This window comes from Ambystoma mexicanum, chromosome 2p, assembly GCF_040938575.1.
Source record: "Ambystoma mexicanum isolate Mex_15411 chromosome 2p, UKY_AmexF1_1, whole genome shotgun sequence".
NCBI lineage: Eukaryota > Metazoa > Chordata > Amphibia > Caudata > Ambystomatidae > Ambystoma > Ambystoma mexicanum.
In genome coordinates, this window is record NC_090923.1 from 542,081,415 (window position 1) to 542,100,546 (window position 19,132).

The following is a 19,132-nucleotide window of genomic DNA, read 5'->3' on the forward strand; positions in this document are numbered from 1 at the left end:
GGTGTGGCTGGGATTAGTCGGGGTGGTCCCCAGAAGGGCCCCGGCCCGGGAGCCCTTTTTGGAGACTGCCAGGACTCGCCCCTGGCTAGCCCTGGCCCACTTAAAGCCCTGCTCTGGACCTTGTTTCCCAGAGGGCTCATGTTGGGTGCTGCCCTGCTGGAGAGAGGTGTTAACTGACCTTATAAAGGATCAAAGAGAGGCACAGTCTTCCCTCCCATTGTTTTATCTGGCTGGCTTGTATATGCTACAAATCAGATGTGGTTTTAATAAGGTTGTGAACTACCAGTCACTGTACCAAAACCTAGATCTGACACATTTTTATATTAACATGCTACTTGCGATAATTTATCATACCTTTGATGGTATTGGGTGAGAGGTGCAGATTTGAATGCAAGCTCTGCAGTGACTTTGCTGTCATCTGCAGCTGTCATACAGGTACTTTGTGACCTCTGATCCTGCTCTGTGCCACTGGAGAGCAGGTGCTGCACATCAGGACAGTGATGCAGCAGGGTGCATGTGTCCACCATGCTTTTGGCGTGGAGCTTAAGGAAAGGAGGCTCTCGTTAGTAGACTACCCTTCCTGAGATGCAATTACCTGCATTATTTTATTATTTGATAAAAAATCAAAAGAGCTAGAATGTCTGCACCCTTGCCAGATGGAAATTCCTCCTCTCCAACTCCCAACCCCCGCCATCCGTTTTCCACCTCCTGCCCTGTCCCCATGGACCAGCATTACAGGGGGCGCAGATGAGCGGAGACGCATAAGGAAACTATATACAACATGACAACAAAATACCAGTGTTCCCCTCAGCAGCCCAAAATGGGGAAAAGCTGCAGTGAAAATGTCATCTCCCCCTGCTGTAATGTTGCAGGAGTTGATTTTGAATTCCATAGTCCTCTATCATGGCATCAGCAGCCGGATAATACAGCTTTCAGACGGGAATGCATTCTCTTGTATGCAGGCATATAACAAAAGATACATTGTTAATTGGTGTGTATATGTGTGCAATTCTGACACTCTGCGTGTGCAACAATTGCATTAATAATGACCATTCATGGAACTCCATAGCGCACACGCGCTGTGATTTTTTTATTTTTTTTACTTTACACCCAAAGTGCAGAACCAAAGAACTCCTCGAGTTTGAGACTGCCAACGGAACTAGGGGCTGCCAACCGCAGTACCCCTTCTTATGATTATACCTCGATGAAACACTTGTGTACGAGCACGATAGAAATAAAATATCAATCAATCAATCGATCTGACTGGGCACTGGCAGCAGCGCTTTGACCTTCCCCATTATTCCCTCTTCGCATCCCTGGCAGGGAAAAGTGAACCATATCTGGAGCACATGGTAAGTCGCCGACTCAGGTTACAGCACGCGATCTGGGCAGCTCCTAGAACAGGACAGGAAAGGGGAGTTTGTCAGGCGACCCAACACTTGGGAGCAGAGACGTGGGAGCAGCAGGGCTGGAGAGGAGAGCGAGCCGGACAGGAGCGCACGCCGCCTGCTGCACAGGTTAGCCCGAGAACGCTTATAGCGAGGGTGAACTCACTGTGGGGCATAAAACGTGAGGGTACCTGGAACTTTACAGCAGCCCTGCTAATAATACTTTGCGGGACATGCGTTTAAGAAGTGGGATGCTTTTTGTGCTATCTGGGGTTCTGTAACCTATAAGGAAAATGATTAAACCCTAACCTGGTAAAAAATATGGTGTTACATTTAAACAGAACCGTTCTCTTCCTTTCAGTATTAGCGTTTGCTAGAGGCGCTGGTTTTAGCTCTGGCGTCAAAATGATATGAAATTATACTTAATGTTCAAAAGTCTTTAATTTGAACTAAGGAGGGTGCTGTCAGGTTGCTCGTTTGAAACGCTGACCTTGAGAGGTGGCAGTTTTTAAACTTAATAAACACCTTCACAGCGCTGAATTTTATATTTTTAAAACCTGCATTTATTTTTAGCCTTAAACACTTTATGATCAGTGAACATTGATACGGCCGACACAAATGGCCATTGACTTTTTTTTTAAAGATGGGCAAACTACTTTTTAGTAACTTGTCTGAGTCCTTAAAAATAAACAACGGCTCTATTTTCGGATTTTGCTCCACTTGTTGGTGTGCAGAGATCCGGAAGGCGGCCCTCGAGTGCGCGAGCCGTGGAGGCAGCGAACGCGTTCCAGACGCGCGCGAGTGCTCACAGCGCGGCTCTGTGCGGGAGAAGCCAGCGCTAGCATTCAGTCTGGTCCTCCTCTCTGCGCGCCTTCCAGTGAAAGGACAATGCCGCGCATCGCCGGGAGGGGGCGATAACGCCATCTTGTTAAACTCTCTCTTAGCGTGCAAGCGGGTTTTATTAGGAAATGGGAAACACAGCCTGCCATGGCTTCATTCAATGGCACGCTTGTGGGACTACCTTTTCGTGGGTTACGTAAAACTTAAAACACGCACATTGCGACTCTTTAGTTATAGTTGAGATTTTATAGGAAACATACGTCTTGTGGAGGTCTATGACTTTGCCTAACTTCAATACAAAGTGCACCAGGCTTTCCCGAAAATGTTCGGGTCTCTATTTGTTTTGTTAACTTTAGTGGAGTTTGGTGTTTTTGTGACTATTGGCCTGATTGGCAAAAGCATTTTACAATGGGGCAACCCATTAACAAAAAAAATTGTAAATCATGCATTGTATATAGTTCATTCCCTCACGTTGCGTTCTGGGGCCAGATTACTAGAATTTAGCAGCCGTTGAAGTGCAAAATTGCACCATATTAGCACTAGGGCAAACTTTACAAAACAAATTGGGGCGTTTTTAGAAAACATTTACACTGTGAAAAGTGCAATTTCTCATGGTACGACTAATGTAAACATGCATTGAAATTGCTTGTTTTTTGCAGTAGGGCAAGTTTATACCATGAAAAATTGCACTTGTCACGGTGCAAATGTGTTCTAATACGCCAAATGTTTTTTGCACTAAGGTCAACTTTGCCCTAGTTCTAATACAGTGCAATTTTGCACTTGCACAGTTGCAACATTTCTGTAATCTGGTCCCTGGTATTACATTGTGTTACCTGTCTTCATTTTCCAGTTGTCACTGCATTTGTCTGTTTTTTCCATGGGGATGAAAAAGGGGGGCTAAGGGGGGCGCTTGCCAACTACAAATGAGCGCAGCAGAAGAAGCGACGGGTGACCCGCATCTTGCGCCTGCATGTGTGTATTACCGCAATTAATGCCACTGGGTGCATGAGCTGCCTGTTGACGTTATGGTTGTTGGGTGATGGAGAGAAAAAGGTACACAAAATGAATACCATTTTGCAAAGCTGTGGAATAATATTGCTTCTATAGCAAATGTATTGTCATCGTGACATTTCAGTATATATACTAGAGTTGGCGACTCATCTCTCCCCCAGACTGTTACTGCCCTAACTTCTAGGCGCCTCCATTCAGCTCAGCCCCGATATCTCAATGTCAATGTAAATGTTGCAGAACTGCAGTGAGGCTCTGGAACGAAAGAGAGACAGGCGGGAACCAGGACTACATGTTCTTAATTATTTCTTCCCAGCCAGTGCTTGGTATTTCGCCATTTACCATGGCTTAATCGTATATAGTCAGAACATTTCAAGGAAATCAACCGCCTGATTCGTTTAGCAGCCGGTCAGGAACGCCTGCCAGTGGCATCACGTCTTCCCTGTTTGAAAGAGCGCCAGCCAAGTAAGCATTTGCTAGTTACTGATGTATTGAGCTTGCGACTTCCTTCAGAAAATGCAAGTTTCCCAAACAATAAGTACTTATGTGTCTATAGCACAATCACGTGAGTCTTTCGAGCTATAACAAATCCTGCAAAACATTGTTGCCAATATAAAGTGAGGCATTTAATGTCCAAATTGTGTGTAGCGCAACTTAAAAATGTTGTCAAACAATAATACTGCCAGCCAACACGTGTTTCGGCCCTCTGGGTCCTTTTTCAAGGCTATAAGTTTGCACACGAGCCTATGACAGCTCAAAGTTACTAGATTTGTTGTTATAAATGTATGTTCAAGCAGTGATGGAAGTGAGCAGGAACGGTCGGGAGCGGTGTTCCAGTAGTTTTCTTTTTTTCTGTTTACCATTCCTCTACTTTTTACAATCACATTCACCATTCTATAGAGTATTTGTCCATTCATGTCCCTGTGCAAGTGTAAAGTTGTAATTGGAGCCTAGTTACTAGTCACTTAGACTATTGCAATGCCCCGGCTGCAACACCTTGTCACATGTTGCACTAGGCTTCCGCCTACCCTCTCCCCTGCCAAGACCACAGTTCCACTACTTTTTTCGGTACCCTTCTAGTCTCCATAAATGAGTGTACAAGCAGCACGATTCTCGCATTCAGAATTCGGAAAAGAAGCTATTAGGTTTTTATTTGAATTTATAATTACTCAAATATTCCTTACAGTCCAGCCCAGAATGGCTCTGGTAAGCGTTTATGAGTTAGACTGTCTGGTTGCTGTTTCATAGATTTTATCGGCGCTGTCCATCCAGTTTTAAGTACATATAAAGGATTGGGATCCACGGCTATACATTGTTTCGTTCTATGAAGAAAGGCTAGGGATTGAGTGGGCGTTGAAATGCCATCTCTTTATCCAGAGAGGTGGCCCATCCTGAGCATGATTGAGGCAGGCCTGTGACGCGGGCGTGTACCTCATGGAACCTCAGGGTAGGAGGGTGACTTCAGTCCCTCTGCTCCCACTCTGACAACAGTTGCAGATGTTTTGAAAAGAAGGCAAGAAAAGAGTAGATGGCTCATTCTGAGCCTGCCGGTCAGGAAACACCTTGCTTCCGGACCGGCATATTACAGGTCTGCAGGCGGGTGCCATCCCGCCCGGCAGGTCTGACCTGCCAAGCAAAACGGCAACTGCCCGCAGAGTTTTCACGGAAGCACCGGCACCGTTATTAACAGTGCCAGTGCTTCTGTGGTCCCCACTCCCATATAGTCCTATGGGACTCTATGGGAATGGGGACACACAATTTACCGGTGCCTGACTTTCTGGTCTGGCGGCTTTGTACTCCCCCGGTGTTACCGGGAAGTCAGGCGCCGGTAAATCCTTACGGGTCCGGCGGCAACCTGCCGGTATCACTGGCACGGTTACCGCCAGACCCATAATGAGGCCCTCGGGCTCATTCTGAGCCTGCCGGTCCATTGTTTCCGGACCTGCATATTACAGGTCTGCTGGCGGTTGCCGTCCTTCTCTACTGCTAGCATACCGGCCAATTTAAAAGATGCTTGGGTACTTCCTCTGCTCAAAGAACCATCCCTAGACCACACCAACCCAACCAACTACTGCCCCATAACAACAGTCCCTTTTCTTCTCAAAATACTGGACAGAGCTGCATACCTACAGATCCAAAAGTATCTTGAAGCTAATAATCTGCTTGGACTGAGCCAGTCCAGATTCCGTCCAGGGCACTGAACGTAATCTGCACTCTTAGACTTAAAAATCCAAATGGACGAGTTCAAAGACAATGGCAGACTCACTCTCCTCCTCCTGCTCGACCCCTCAGCTGCATTTGATCTGATGTACCACTGTATTCTCTGCCAGCACCTCTCTTCAGCAGCCCTTTTCTCCCAAAAAGCAACAGAATGGATCTCGCCACTTTTATCTAACCAAACTATGAGAGTCTTCTCACTCTCTGCCTCAGCCACTCCAGTATCAGTCACTTGCATAGTTCCCCAAGGCTCCTGTGTCACCCACATGCTCTACAATAACTTCAACCTGCTTGACACCCAGGGCATCTCCTACACTAACTACGCAGATGATACGCAAATCCTCCTACCATCACAGGCTCCTACGACATGGACTCCAACTCACTGGGGAAAGTCTATCAAACCATACAGGCATGGATGGCTCTACACTCACTATGCCTAAATGACGATAAGACTGAACTTTTCCTCATTGGATCACAAACACTCTTAAACAAACTCGATGATAATTACAAGTTCACTATCGAAGGTATTCCCATCCCAATCTCCAACGTAATTAAAACCTTGGGGGTCTCCCTGGACTCCACACTTTTGTGCACTAGACAGGTAAACGCAATTGCCTCATCCACGGTTTACATGATGAAACTCATCAACGCCTGCAGACTTTTCCTCACCCCGGACAACGGCATCACAATTACAAGAGCCCTTATAATCTCCAGGCTAGACTACTGCAACGCCCTTTTCGCAGGATCTATGACCAGTAACATCAAAAAGTTACAGGTCATCCATACATCATCTGCTAGAAGAAATGCCAATCCACGAGCGCGTTCTGTTCAAAACCCTCACACGCATGTCTATCCAATACTGCACCAAGCATATCTGTCCACGACATTCTCTGGACCTAAACCTAACAGACCCACCAGGGCCGCCCACCTACACCTACCCACCATCCCAAGATTCAAACTGCAAAGAACAGGGGTCATAGCTTCCCGGTAGGGGCAGCTAAACAATAGAATGCCCTCCCACTATCTCTTAGAGCTGAATCTTCCTTCTGAACCTTCTGAAAATGCCTCAAAACATGGCTCTTCTCACAATTCCGACCTAATCATTCGATAATGATTTATTGTGTGTCTCAAGTCCTCCAGTGACTATCAGCTGTATTTTTTTATTTTTATATTTAAAATTTAAAATGTATTAATTTGTTTTTGGTAGCAAAAATTAATTTACACCTTTACAAATTTTACTTAGGACAATAAAATACATAATCAAAAAATTGTTAGAAAAGAACAGAAAACACATCTTAAGACATTTAGCACCTCATAAAGCATTTTAGAAACATGTTAATAACCCATGTAACACACAAAACAAAACACCACCTGACAATCATTGCTCATACAAGATGACTGTGTGCATATATACAGAGAAGAATCAAATAGACCCTTCGTGTTAGAGAAAAAAAAGGAAAAACAACAGAAAAAACAAAAGGTTCAAACAATCAGACCAAAAGTGTTCCAGTTGCTAAGCGATAACTAATAGGTAAGGGGTGAACGAGCCAAAGTCAACCCACTAAAGATGGCGTTATTTAGTGGCAGCAGGTGCTCCTCAATTAACAAAACAAATCTAACAGTAGCTAGCATGATGGAATTAGAGTTGCCCTGCATACAACGAAGCCAAACAAGATGGCATTCAAAAGGGGAGTAGGAAGTCAAAAATGCGCCCAAGCAGCATCACCTTTGTTGATCAAAAAATGTACAATGCATAAACAGATGTTCTAAGGTTCTATTTCACTAAGCTTTAAACAGAATCTACAACAATCCCACTGCCCCAGGTCCCTATAATCAGACCAGTTCCTAATACGGGAGCCCATGTGGATGAGATCCAAGCGGAATCGCATATACGTCCTTCTTGCAACTTTGTCGGGAAAACATAATAGATAAGGCAGCCGAGGTGAAACTGCCTGCCTAAATGTAGCATAGGAGCTAAATGAAGAGTAACCACCGATCAGGTCTGAATTGCGTGCCCAAGCATTTTTAAAGAATCGAGTTTTGACTTTGCTCGGAGAATCAATTAGATCTTGCTGAGACATATTCAAAGATGTTAGAATGGCATGTACTCGTTCTTTAAATTCAGAAATCGAGAAGGGACACTCTTGTAAGAGCATTGACTTAAAGTCCTCATACAGAGAATTTGGTGGGGGTGAAATCATTTTACTAAACGCATTAACCATCCGCCAGAGATATTTGTCTGCTAGGGGATATAGACCCAGTTCGTGTATGATGATGGCGTTGGGTAAGTAACCTGGGAGACCTAAGATTTTTTTCCAAAGTTTGCCTTGCAGAAGATTTAATAAAGGCCAAAGCTTCAACAGACACACGCCCACAGCATAGAGTAATATGGGCTCTACTTTCATGGTGTAGTATTGTAAAAGGGGCATGAGCGAATATCTGCAGTGCATTCGGAAAATAATTCTAATTTGGGCAGACAATGGATTAAGCTTGGAATTCAACACTGTGCACCATCCGCCGAGAGACATCCCATTTGATAGATGGTAACTCAAATAGGTTATCTCTTTTTTTCTCATGATAGGTTGTGTATTAAGGACAAAATTGAACCTAGGCGTTTTTTTCTTTAGCTGTAAAGACAATAATATGAGATTTAGCTGGATTAATAGTCATATTGTTTAACATGTAATAGTCATGGAAGATGTTTAGTTTATTTTGGAGGCCAAATGGAACCCTATCGATTAGGATGATGTCATCCGCAAATGCCAACCAGTGAATACGTAACTTGCCCAAAGCTACCGGAAAAGAGTTAGAATCCCTCCAAATGTTGTCAATGTCGGCAAGGTAGAGATTAAATAATACGGCGGCCAGATTACAACCTTGTTTCACACCAATGCATGTAGGGATGTTATCAGTTAAGAGCCTGTCAGAATTGATACACACCCTATATGAGGTGTTTTGGTGCAAGGCAGCAATTATTGCTACCAGCGCAGACGGGATAGCATATGACAACATCTTCTGCCAAAGGCGAGTTCGTAGGACGTTGTCAAAGGCGGCAGATAGATCCAATGATGCCATGTAGATCGTACCATTTGACTTAGAGTGCACAGTCCGAAGAAGATGGGCAAAATTCGAAGCATTTAACTGCGTGCCCATTGCCTGCCGAAAGCCGACCTGTGCTTTTGAGAGGATATTGGAGGCACGTAAGTGGGCTTCCAAATCACACAAGACCAACCGTGCAAACATTTTTGCAGCTGTATCTATTAAGGCAATTGGCCTAAAGTTTAATGGATTACTTAAGGCACCCTTTTTATGGATCGGAATTACTATTGCCATCAGCCATGATTTTGGAACTCTACCAGTGTGATAAATCAACTGGAAGCGTGGAAGCAGGTACCTAGCCCAAAAATTTGGATCGTCTTTAAAGACACACGAGGGAAGCCCATCTGGACCCGCCGCTTTAGAAAATTTCAGTTGGGAAATTGCCCATATGATGTCTTTGACATCCCACGGGCAAACACGTGGACGGGACAACTGCATGGCAATTGATTCAGATTTGGAATAGATTTCCGGCAGCGCATATTTTTGATGAAAAAACTGCTCCCATTCAGTACCAGAAATGGTTGCAACCAATCGTAGATCTACCTTACCTGTTGGATTTCTTAGGATAGACCATAAATCCCTGTTTTTTTTTTTTGCATAGCAACTCAATCATGTGTTGGTTGGCTAAATTGTACGCAGCCTGGCGGAGAGTCTTTAATTGCTGCTTAAAACGAGCTCCAATATGGTTTTTTTCTCTAGCATAATTTGGCAAATTATGAGACATAGTTCTTAATTTATGAAGGTCGCTATTTTTTTGCTTTTTTAAACTTGCAAACAAGGCCAAATTGGGGTGCACATCCTGAAGATAGTCCTTAGCCTGAGGATCATTCACTAGGCTAAGCAGGTGCCTATGAATCATTGTCAAATTTATTTCATTGATTTTTTCCACGCTTCCCACCGAGAGGTAATCCTCGTGACACACTAGGAGGTCCCTGTTCACCAAGAAAACCAATTTCCTAGAGACAGAAGGGTGCCATTTGACAGAGATGGTATGCCTGTCACTTGCCACCATGCAAGCAGGGGCCGAGGCTTCATATGCATCAATCCTTAGATGTAAATGTGAGAACAGCATGTGATGGTCGCTCAATCCCAAATCCAAAACGGAGATTGGGTCGAGCAGACCAGTACACACCCTTGATGCCAATAAGTAGTCAATGAGGGATGAAGCTGTACCACGCTTCCAAGAGGTTCTAATAGAGTGTGGCGCAAGTTGGATTGGATAAATACCCCATGCTTCAAAAAAACTTGTCCATTGTTTTCCTCTATAAAAAGCTTGTTGGACATATGGGGAAGAGTGACAAGAGGGCCGCGCAGAGTTATAAAGTTCTAAATACGAATTCAAATCACCTCCAATCACAATTTCATGATTAGGACAGGAGACAAAGGCATGGCCTAAAATGCGATCCAGTTCCTCTAAGACTGAATGCAAAGTCTCAGCCTGCGGATTCCAATATATCGACAGCATGAGCAGAGACAGAACATTGCGATTCTCAAGCGACAGCTCCACCAATATGCATGAATCAGAATAGTCTAATAACGATGACACCACCTTCAAACCATTGTTGATTAGGATGGCGATACTGCCAGAAGGACGGCCTGCTAGCACGCGACGTGCCGGAACAGAAAAACAGGTATATCCGTCTAGCACAAGCTCGCCTAAAGCCATCGTTTCCTGTAAAAATAAGAGATCTGGTTTTTGATCAAGCCCGACCCGTCTATGCCATGCCCCGAGGTTGCTTGTGCCACAGCAATTCCAAGAGGCGACGGTGATGCTATCCAATTATGAGTCATGGGTAGGTGCTTTCATGGCTACCGCCACTTTTATCAAGGGCTCCGCCCAAGATAGGCCACTGAGTGCTTGCGTAAGCGAAGCCAATTGCAGGGACAATTGGTTAGCATGCGACTCAAAAGGGAATTGGGTTGGGCCTAAGGAGCCTTCTTTTTGGGGGGCAGGTACCCAGTCGAGAAAGGCCCAGGCACTATCCATATCCGGAAATAAACAAGGCACTAGACCAATGGAGTTGAAATCATCTGCGAAGTCCAAAAGCATTTTAGATATAATCTGCGATTGGACTCTGCACAACACTCTGTGGTTATTATTGGCCGCTAGTTTTACCCAGTCAAGGTCCTTTGTTGAAAGATTTCTTAGTGCAGGAATCTGGAAAAATGAATTCATCAAAAATGACCTGTTTATACGAACTGGGCCGTTGATGTCCGGATTACTAGTCCAACCAAGGATTTGTTTCATGTCCTTAGGAGTTTGCGAAAAGGACAATGAGTCAGTAGAGATCGTTACAGGAACCGGTTGACGGCATGGCACTTCCTCAATAAGGAAAGGCCACTCCAAAAAAAGAGGAACCTGGACAGCCTCTGGTTGAGGGGTAGGCTCCTCCTGTTCTTCAGTTTCCACCGAGACAGTTGCGGTGTGAGAGACTCAACTACCTGACCTCCCGCTAACAGAGCCGAGGGTGAAGAGACACATGCTGGACTCAAAATGGGTGCCCCTTTTGATTCAATGGGCAACCGGATAAGCACCTTTTTGGAATCGATAATAGGAAAAAAACAGTGGAGCTGAGATTGCGTCTTTACCGTTGGAATCCTAGGAGTAGAACGGGATGCAAGCTGGACGTTGCCACTTTTCAGGGCTGCAATCAGTAGATGTTTTTTGCTTTCCTCATTGAGATCACACAGGTCCAGTCCCAGGTCATCTTGATTGGTAACATTTGCGGAATTTATGAATGCCCTGGGATCTGTTGGCACCTGCGAACAAGGGACAGAGGATACTTTGATTGCCATTTTCTTCTGCATGGCCTTTGTCTGATTTAATCATTTTTGAGCTCTTCGGAAGGACTTCCTTGCCTTACGAGAGACAAAATGCCTTCCTTCATGCACAACAGGACCCTCGTCAACTTCCGGGGGCAAGCCAGGAGCCACGACGGCAAGGGTGGACTGAGCATCGATAATATCTATCAAAAGAGAGGGGCTGTCCGGTGGAATGACAATCTCCTCAGTAACCTCAGGTCCCTCGCCTTGGCAGACTGACGGATCCAAAAAATGCTGGGTCACAGCCAGCTTGTATAGGAGTTGTTCCACCTGTAAGAGACGGTCATGCTGGAGTTTGGCTACTTCCAACAGATCGATGGCCTCAGTGTCGCCAAGGTCCAATCCAACCCTCTTGTCTCCTTGCACTACTTGCGAGTAGGATCTTTGTGGCAGTGATAAGGGCAGGATCCCAGATTCAGTTTGGGAGCCTTGTGAACAAGTAGAACTGCTGGACTGGGGATGTTGAGAGGTGAAACCAGCACTCGCCAACATTTTTTCAAATTGGGCTAGATAGAAGGGTTTAGATTGTTCCTCTGCTAGAATAAAACCTTCCAATCTAGCCATCTTGTCTTTCATTAGCGCAAGAGAGCCCTGCATTTCCCTTATTGAGCAATGGGTTAACTCATGCCCCTTGTCCAACAGGTTAAGAATCTACGAAAATACCGGGAAATTGAAAGGCTCATTTGGATGCATGGTGGAAGAAGAATCTTCCGGGGTGGACGCAGATCTTACTTCCCCCTTTGGGGCCGACAGATCGACTTCATCATTACCTAGGGAAAAGACGTCTACTCCAAGTGGAAGAAAATCCCGGGATGGCAGTCCCTCATCAACCTGAAAGTTGTCATATCCGGGGGCTGAACCCCCCTCTAAACCCCTTGTCGAAATAACTGCAGGGGCAGTTGCGACATTACAGCGTTTTTTACTTACTGCTTTTTCCTACAGGAAGATGGAAATGGACTTGTTCCCGAAAGGGAAATGAGCACGACGCTGGGGAAGAGGGGCCCAGTGAGAGCCGCACTCGTTTTCCTAGTTCGCTCATAATAGTGGGTGCCAGCATAGAAGTATCTGAGATGTGAGGAAAGCTTTTGTGGTCGTGTAAATGCGAGCAATTTATGTCATGTACGTGAGCAGCAGCACCACCCACCTCCCCGTCATTTTCATTGGCTTCCTAAACGGAAAAGGTTGGCAATGGTAAGGCAGGAGGAAGGCCAAGTGAGGGAACAACCTTAACAGCAGGTGGTGCTACCGTTATGAAACTCTCTGCACACCCATCATGAACCTGCCCAGCAACCCTCTCCTCCAACGGAGTAGACATAGATAGAAGAGACTTTTTATTCGCATGTAGCAGAGGGAGGGTACTGTTGTGAATATTGTTCCCAGCAGTTGGCTTATTAGCTTTAGCTGGAGGACCTGTTTTACAGCCACTTCTTAAAGTTGGGCTCATGCTCAACAGCAGTACACTAGTCTGGTACAAGTGGTAGCACAGGCCCTTTGTATTTAGGCAAGTCAAGAGCCAAGCGATCAAAGGTAAGGCTACAGCCTGCCACAACAATAAGGGGGAAACTGAACCACCTCCCCTTCCCTCTCAACCACACTGTAAGTCAGCTGTGACTAAAATAGGGGTATGAGTATCAAGGGTACAAAGTAAAGTATATTGACACAGCTCATTTAAAGAGATTGCTAGGCATTTACAAACCGCCTAACAGGTGAAAGAAATAAACAGCAATTTAGCAAGTGGACATACCATAGAGCCTGCTGTAAGTTTAACGAAAAATCATTTACCACAAATGGGTATCAGAGACATAAAGATTTCTACCGTCTCATACCACTTGTAATATAGACTAAACACTTCAAGTAACCTAATTATCCACACCAAGCCCTTAGGATCAAAGGCATAAAGCCCGCAGTCTCCTGTGGGTGAGGACAACTAAAGGTGGAAAGTTACACAATAAATCCACTAGGCACCCAGCCTATGGACACAGCCCCCCTGGACTGGAACAAATTGCCTAGTAGAGATGATAGCAAGGAACAACTATCGTACCTTAATCAGGACAACAGCAAGAATCAGCCCGCAATAGACAAGCAAGTCGAGGGTCACTACACAAGAAGCTACGGGCACCCTGCAACCAACTCGATGCAACCCGCGACCCTCGAACAGCAAACAGTACTTGCCGGTACTTTGCTGGTGCGCGGCGCGGGTGCGCGGGAACGTTGGATTAAATAGAGGCAGTGCGGGCATCACAAAGAGTTCTTTCTGTGAATTGTTTGCGGATTCTATTCTTGTGGCGTAGCAGTACATTTTTGCCTTGAGGACTGTTGATTTGTATAGTTTGAGTTGTCTTTGGTATTTTATTTTGTCTCGTCGGGTGTATTGTTCTCTCCATTTCTTTTCCATTTTGCGGTTGTTGTTTTTTTATTTCTTTATGTTCTTCTGTGAACCATTTTGCTGCCAGTTTCTTTGGTGCTGCTTTGAATGTTTTAGCTGGTGCCAGTTGGTCAAGGGCCTTGGTGATCAAATTGTTGAGTGTGTCCTCTGCTGTGTATATGGTTGTTTCAGTGGGTTCTGTTTCTCTTGGGACAGTTGAGTCTAGAAGGTTTGTAAGGACCTCTAGGTCTAGGTTCTTCCAGTTACTTTTCTTGCTGGCACAGAGCATCTGCTTTCTGGCCGGTAGGCAGGTTTGGGATTTGATGCAGAATGGTATTAAGTAGTGGTCGCTCCATACCATTGGTGTAGGTGGCGTGGATGCGCATAGTCCTTCTCTGCAGAAAGTTGCATCCAAGGTGTGTCCAGCGTCGTGCGTGTATCCATTTACTATTGATTGAAATGCATAGCTTCCAGGGGTTCACAGAGTGAGTTTGCAGTGGACTCAATTTCTTTTTCAAACAGTATGTTGAAGTCTCCCACTATTAGTAGGTTTTCGTGGTGGGTTGATAGAATGGCGGCCATGGCCACTAGTTTCGTTACAAAGTTTGGGTTGTAAGAAGGTGTTTTGTAGAGAAATACTATGCTGGTTTGGTTGTTGAGTTCCATCTTGATGAGGAGGAATTCATAGTCTTATGTGTTGGTTGTGATGAGTTGAGATGCTCGCATGTGTTCTTTGTGTATGACTACGAATCCGCCTCCTCTTCGGTTTTCTCTGTTGGCATGCATTCATTTATAATTGCCTGGTATTACTTCATTCGCGATGACTTTATAGTTGTCTGATAACCAGGTTTCTCTGAGAAAGAGCATGTCTGTGCCTCCTTCGCTTAGAAGGTCATGGATTTCTATTGAGTGTTTTGCTATGGATCTAACTTTGAGAAGGCTGCAGTGTAGTTTGTATGATTTTCCTTTCAGGTTGTTGTTTACATTGTTTGTTCTGCCCAGAGTGTTGTTGGTTGGGTTTCCATTGCTCGTGGATTTATCCTGGTTGAACCTGTTGGGCAGTGTGGTTCTCTGGTGATCATTCTGAACCCATAGACCTTAGTCCTTTAAGACGAGGTAGCAAAAAAAAAGGGTTCCCCCCTTTTTCCCATAACCTCTTTGCTTCTTCACCCTCCCTCCTCCTTTCCCATCCTCACCCCCTCCTTCCCTCTTACCCTCACAGATTAATTGCTCTACATACTGTTCTATTGGTTTGATTCAGGTTTTGTAAATTGCTTCTACTGTTAAACATGTTTTTATGTACCTTGTTGTTATAATGTACAGCGCTTTGGATTAAAGCACTATATAAGCACAATAAATACAAAAACAAATACAAATACAATACTTAGAGATGGATGGAGATGCAGAAATGACTTATACATCAATAATCAAACCAACTCAGGAAGTTGACAAAACTCTGTTCCGGTTTATTTGCAATTATCTAAAACAAGAAGGTTACAATGGACATCATCCGACGTTCATGCAAGCTCTCGATACTTTTCATAAAAAACATAACTTTTATAACTTTTATAGTCAATATTCATCATCACTGACGTTACACTACGTGGCAAACTAAAAAAAACTACTTGGGGATGTGATATGCTTACAGGGAACATCTAAGTATACATTCCATACTAACAGGGGGTAGTGATTGGGTCTCTAACATCAGGTGGACAACTAACCCCTCCTTCATCGTCATAAAATACATAATGGGCCTCATTACACGGATGGCGGTGGACCAAGGTGCTATTAGCACCTTGGTCCATGCCGGTAAAATACCGGCACCGCCTTGGTGGAAAGGGGAATTACCGCCCTATTCCAAGGTTGGCGGGGCGGTAATTCCCCTTTCCCCCATTGCCCTTCCCCATTCCCATTTTTGCCCCATAGGGCTCTATGGGAATGGGGAAGGTGCTAATTACGGTGCCGCAAATTGCGGTACCGTAATTAGCTCCCTGGTCCCTTTGCGGGTTGGTTTTTAACGCCAGCAAAAAGCAGGCGTTAAATTCACCAACCCGCAAAGGGACCTCGTAGTAAGGCAGTAAGGGTTTACCGGTACCGGTAAAATACTGGTACCGGTAAACCCTTACCGCCTACCGTTTAATGAGGCCCTATGATTCATTGGCTACACAAACTATAGGGCCCTCTGATACGTGGCCCTCTAAAAATGGTTGGCACACTTGTACCCTTATGGAATATTCCACATGGTATCAGCACGCAGGCTACTACCGCAGGTGCTGGGAGGGTCGGCCTGGTCATGGCTCCCCACTCAATTAGCCCAACATCTATCATCACTCTTGCGGTCTGCCTTTAAATTAAGGCTTTGAACTTGGCCTTGCAAAAGCTCTCTGTGCCTGAGCATAAAAGGGAGTGTGGCATGGTCTATCTTCTGGTTTCGGTGTAGCTTGACCAAAAGACCATGAGACTGTAGACCATGTTTTTGAACTATTTGCTGCATATAATACTATTAAATGATGAACTCTTGGCACCTTCAGTGCTTTTCCATTTCACCTCAAACAGAAGTTTGTTTCTTTCTCAAATTCATGTAACTAAATGATGGACAACCAGGCTCACGGTGGCCTCAACTCTTGGTGCTGGGCCAGCCAAGCCTTTCTTGAATTTATCCTTCGCAATTAGCTATTTTCCAACTGCGCCAGACTGAAAACCTTTCCATACACAGGGTTTCAAGCCTTGCTAAAGTGCATCGTGGAACATCCAGATTCTATGCACTCCTATATATATACATTGGCACATCGCTGCAATCTATTCACTATGTAGCCAGCCTCAAGATCACTGTATCTACTTAAGTTACTGCATCTGTACACGTGTAAAATGACTTTGCCTTTTCTTCAGCGTTTCTTTGCATGAGCATCTTCATTTCGATCCTGAAATTTTGCTTATCTTCAACACCTCCTCTTCAGATTTTATAGAATGTTCTTTCCTCTTGTGTCTCTTTTCAGGGTGCGTCAGTTCTACTTCGCATGATGTCACTAGTCTTCTTTCTTGTTCATTTTCACACTTCTTCAGGGACTCCATCCAGAAGAACACTGCTTTTCGTGAATGCATATAGGGTTTTCTCAGTGGATACCTTGTTTCAATAATTCTTTGCTGTACAGGCATCCTCACTGGTATTGCATGTGTCGCAATTCCGAATCCCAACATATAGGCAACATGGGGGCAGAGCTCTTGATAGGGGCATTTGGCTCCTCCTCTACAAGTACCTTCGCCGAGTAGACTGATAAGGTTTATGACGGGGTTGGTAGGTTTCGGTTTATTCCAGGTGGTAAATTGTGTAGGTTCCCGTCCGTTGTTCCAGTCTTTGGTGATGTAGGGAGTGTGATGTATTCGAGCTTGTCCCTGATTCCGGTTGGGGTATTGTCCATGGTGTAGACCGGGGTGGTTGATTAGTTGTCATGTTGCGTTTGGGGTCCTGGTGGGGTCTGTATTTGTATTTGTACCACTTGTTGGCTGTTGGTTCATTATCAGAGAAATTCTTATGGGTGGGCAAAAGGGGCACTTGCCCAGGGCCCCCACCTTGGAAGAGGCCCCCACAAGGCTGCCTGATCTAAAGAAGTAAGATTCCATTGTTCACCAGACTTAAATAGCACATGTCAGGAAATTTTATGGCATGCTGCTAAGGCTCATAACCTATTGTCTCTCTGTTTTGACAAGTACATTAATCAATTCATTATGTAATGCTTTCTGTGTTCACTGTGGTATACATAATATGTGTGTTCCTTGTGGCACAGATCCTCTAGCATTCTTTTCTTCCTGAGGGAATTATGCTGATCATGTACAGTAGCCAAAGGTGAAATGCATATTGAAAAATTGAATGCCACAATGGTTCAGAAGTTAGCTCAGTGTGTTGAGCACTCATTGCAGAGAAAAGTGTTCATATGCAAGATTAGAATAACACATTCCAGCAAGGTTGGCTGAGCCTTTCCTATGTTTGAAGTTTATAAACCTGCCTACATATGTACTTGGTTTTGCAAGACAACATGTGCCATTATCAGCAATGTATCTGCACCAGATAAGAGTTGCTATAAAAACTAACATGTCATCTGTATGATGAAGGTCTAGAAATTGGTTTGGTCTGATGGGATGTTGTAAAACCTAGGTAAACACCTCCAATGGTGAGTATAAACCTATAGACCAAGTGGTAAATAAGTATCCAAATTCAAGACTGTGGCCCTCATTACAACACCGGCGCTAAACGATGGCGCTATTAACACCATGGTTGGTGCCGGTGTTGTAACGGGTGCACCATGGTTCAATGGGGAATAACCACCCCGTTCCAAAGTTGGCGGGGCGGTAATTCCCCATTGAACCATGGCCCTTCCCCATTCCCATTTTCGCCCCATAGGGCTCTATGGGAATGGGGAAGGCGCTAAGTACGGTTCCGCAAATTGCGGTACCGTACTTAGCACCAAGGTCCCTTTGCGGGTACCTACTTTAACGGCTGGTGTAGACCAGCCGTTAAGGTCGGGTCCCGCAAAGGGACCTTGTAGTATGGCTCTAAGTGTTTAACAGCGCCACAGACCTTTACGGCGCCGTTAAACACTTAGCGCCAGGGTCCTAATGAGGACCTGTGTAACCAAATCGTTCATGCTTGTATCCTGGCTTTGCCAGCAGACGATACGGTGATCCTAGTCAAATCATGTAACATTTCTTACATTACTTTGCTGTCTTCTGCGATGTTTGCCTTCTCGCATGATGGTGGCATCGTTTAGCCCATTACCAGTGGTCGAAGTGTAAGAAAAGAAATAGTGGAACTATGTTCCCTGCTGGCCTGCAACCCACAAACCCCATTGACAAGCTCCAACCCACGCGCAATACAATCCCCCCAAACAAATGCGCCTGCTGTTAAAAGGAACGTTTAGTGCACTGCAGTGCAAGCTTCAACTTCTTCCTACACTTCCATTCCGGAATGGTTTCGTTTTAAAATAAAAGTATAGGAACAGTAAATCTTAATTAAAAAATGTAGAGGATCAGCTCGCAACTGCTCCTGCCCACTTCGACCGCTGGCCATCATACCATATGTTTCAGGCCTCGGGCAAGCATATTTTGAGGTCTGCTCGTTTGACACAAAAAACGGTTTGCTTTTTTGTAAAAGTCAAAGATTTTTCTGCACATTTATAAATCATAAATCACAATTTCAAAAATCAGTGTTTTGGAGGTATTTCATGCTTTAAAATACAACAGACAACCCCAGATTATTAAATCACATCAATTGGTATGCTGGTACTTATAAACTTCCCTTGATGATGGAGAGAATGAAGCTAGAATCATTCCCATTTTGCGCAATACCCTTCTATAATATTTCGTTTAAAAAAAATGGTCATGTTTGGTAATGTGA

The 19,132-nt window shown here is 44.7% G+C and overlaps 1 protein-coding gene across 3 annotated transcripts in view; it reads left to right on the forward strand.

Annotated features, from left to right (window-relative positions):
* The first annotated feature begins 1,370 nt into the window (after positions 1–1,370).
* The window catches only part of FBLN2 (fibulin 2), a 712,640-nt gene continuing 694,878 nt past the window's right edge, over positions 1,371–19,132 (forward strand). For all 3 annotated transcript variants that reach the window (XM_069643982.1, XM_069643983.1, XM_069643984.1), the window contains exon 1: positions 1,371–1,517. The gene's annotated coding sequence lies outside the window, so the exon portion shown is untranslated. The remainder of the gene's footprint in view (positions 1,518–19,132) is intronic.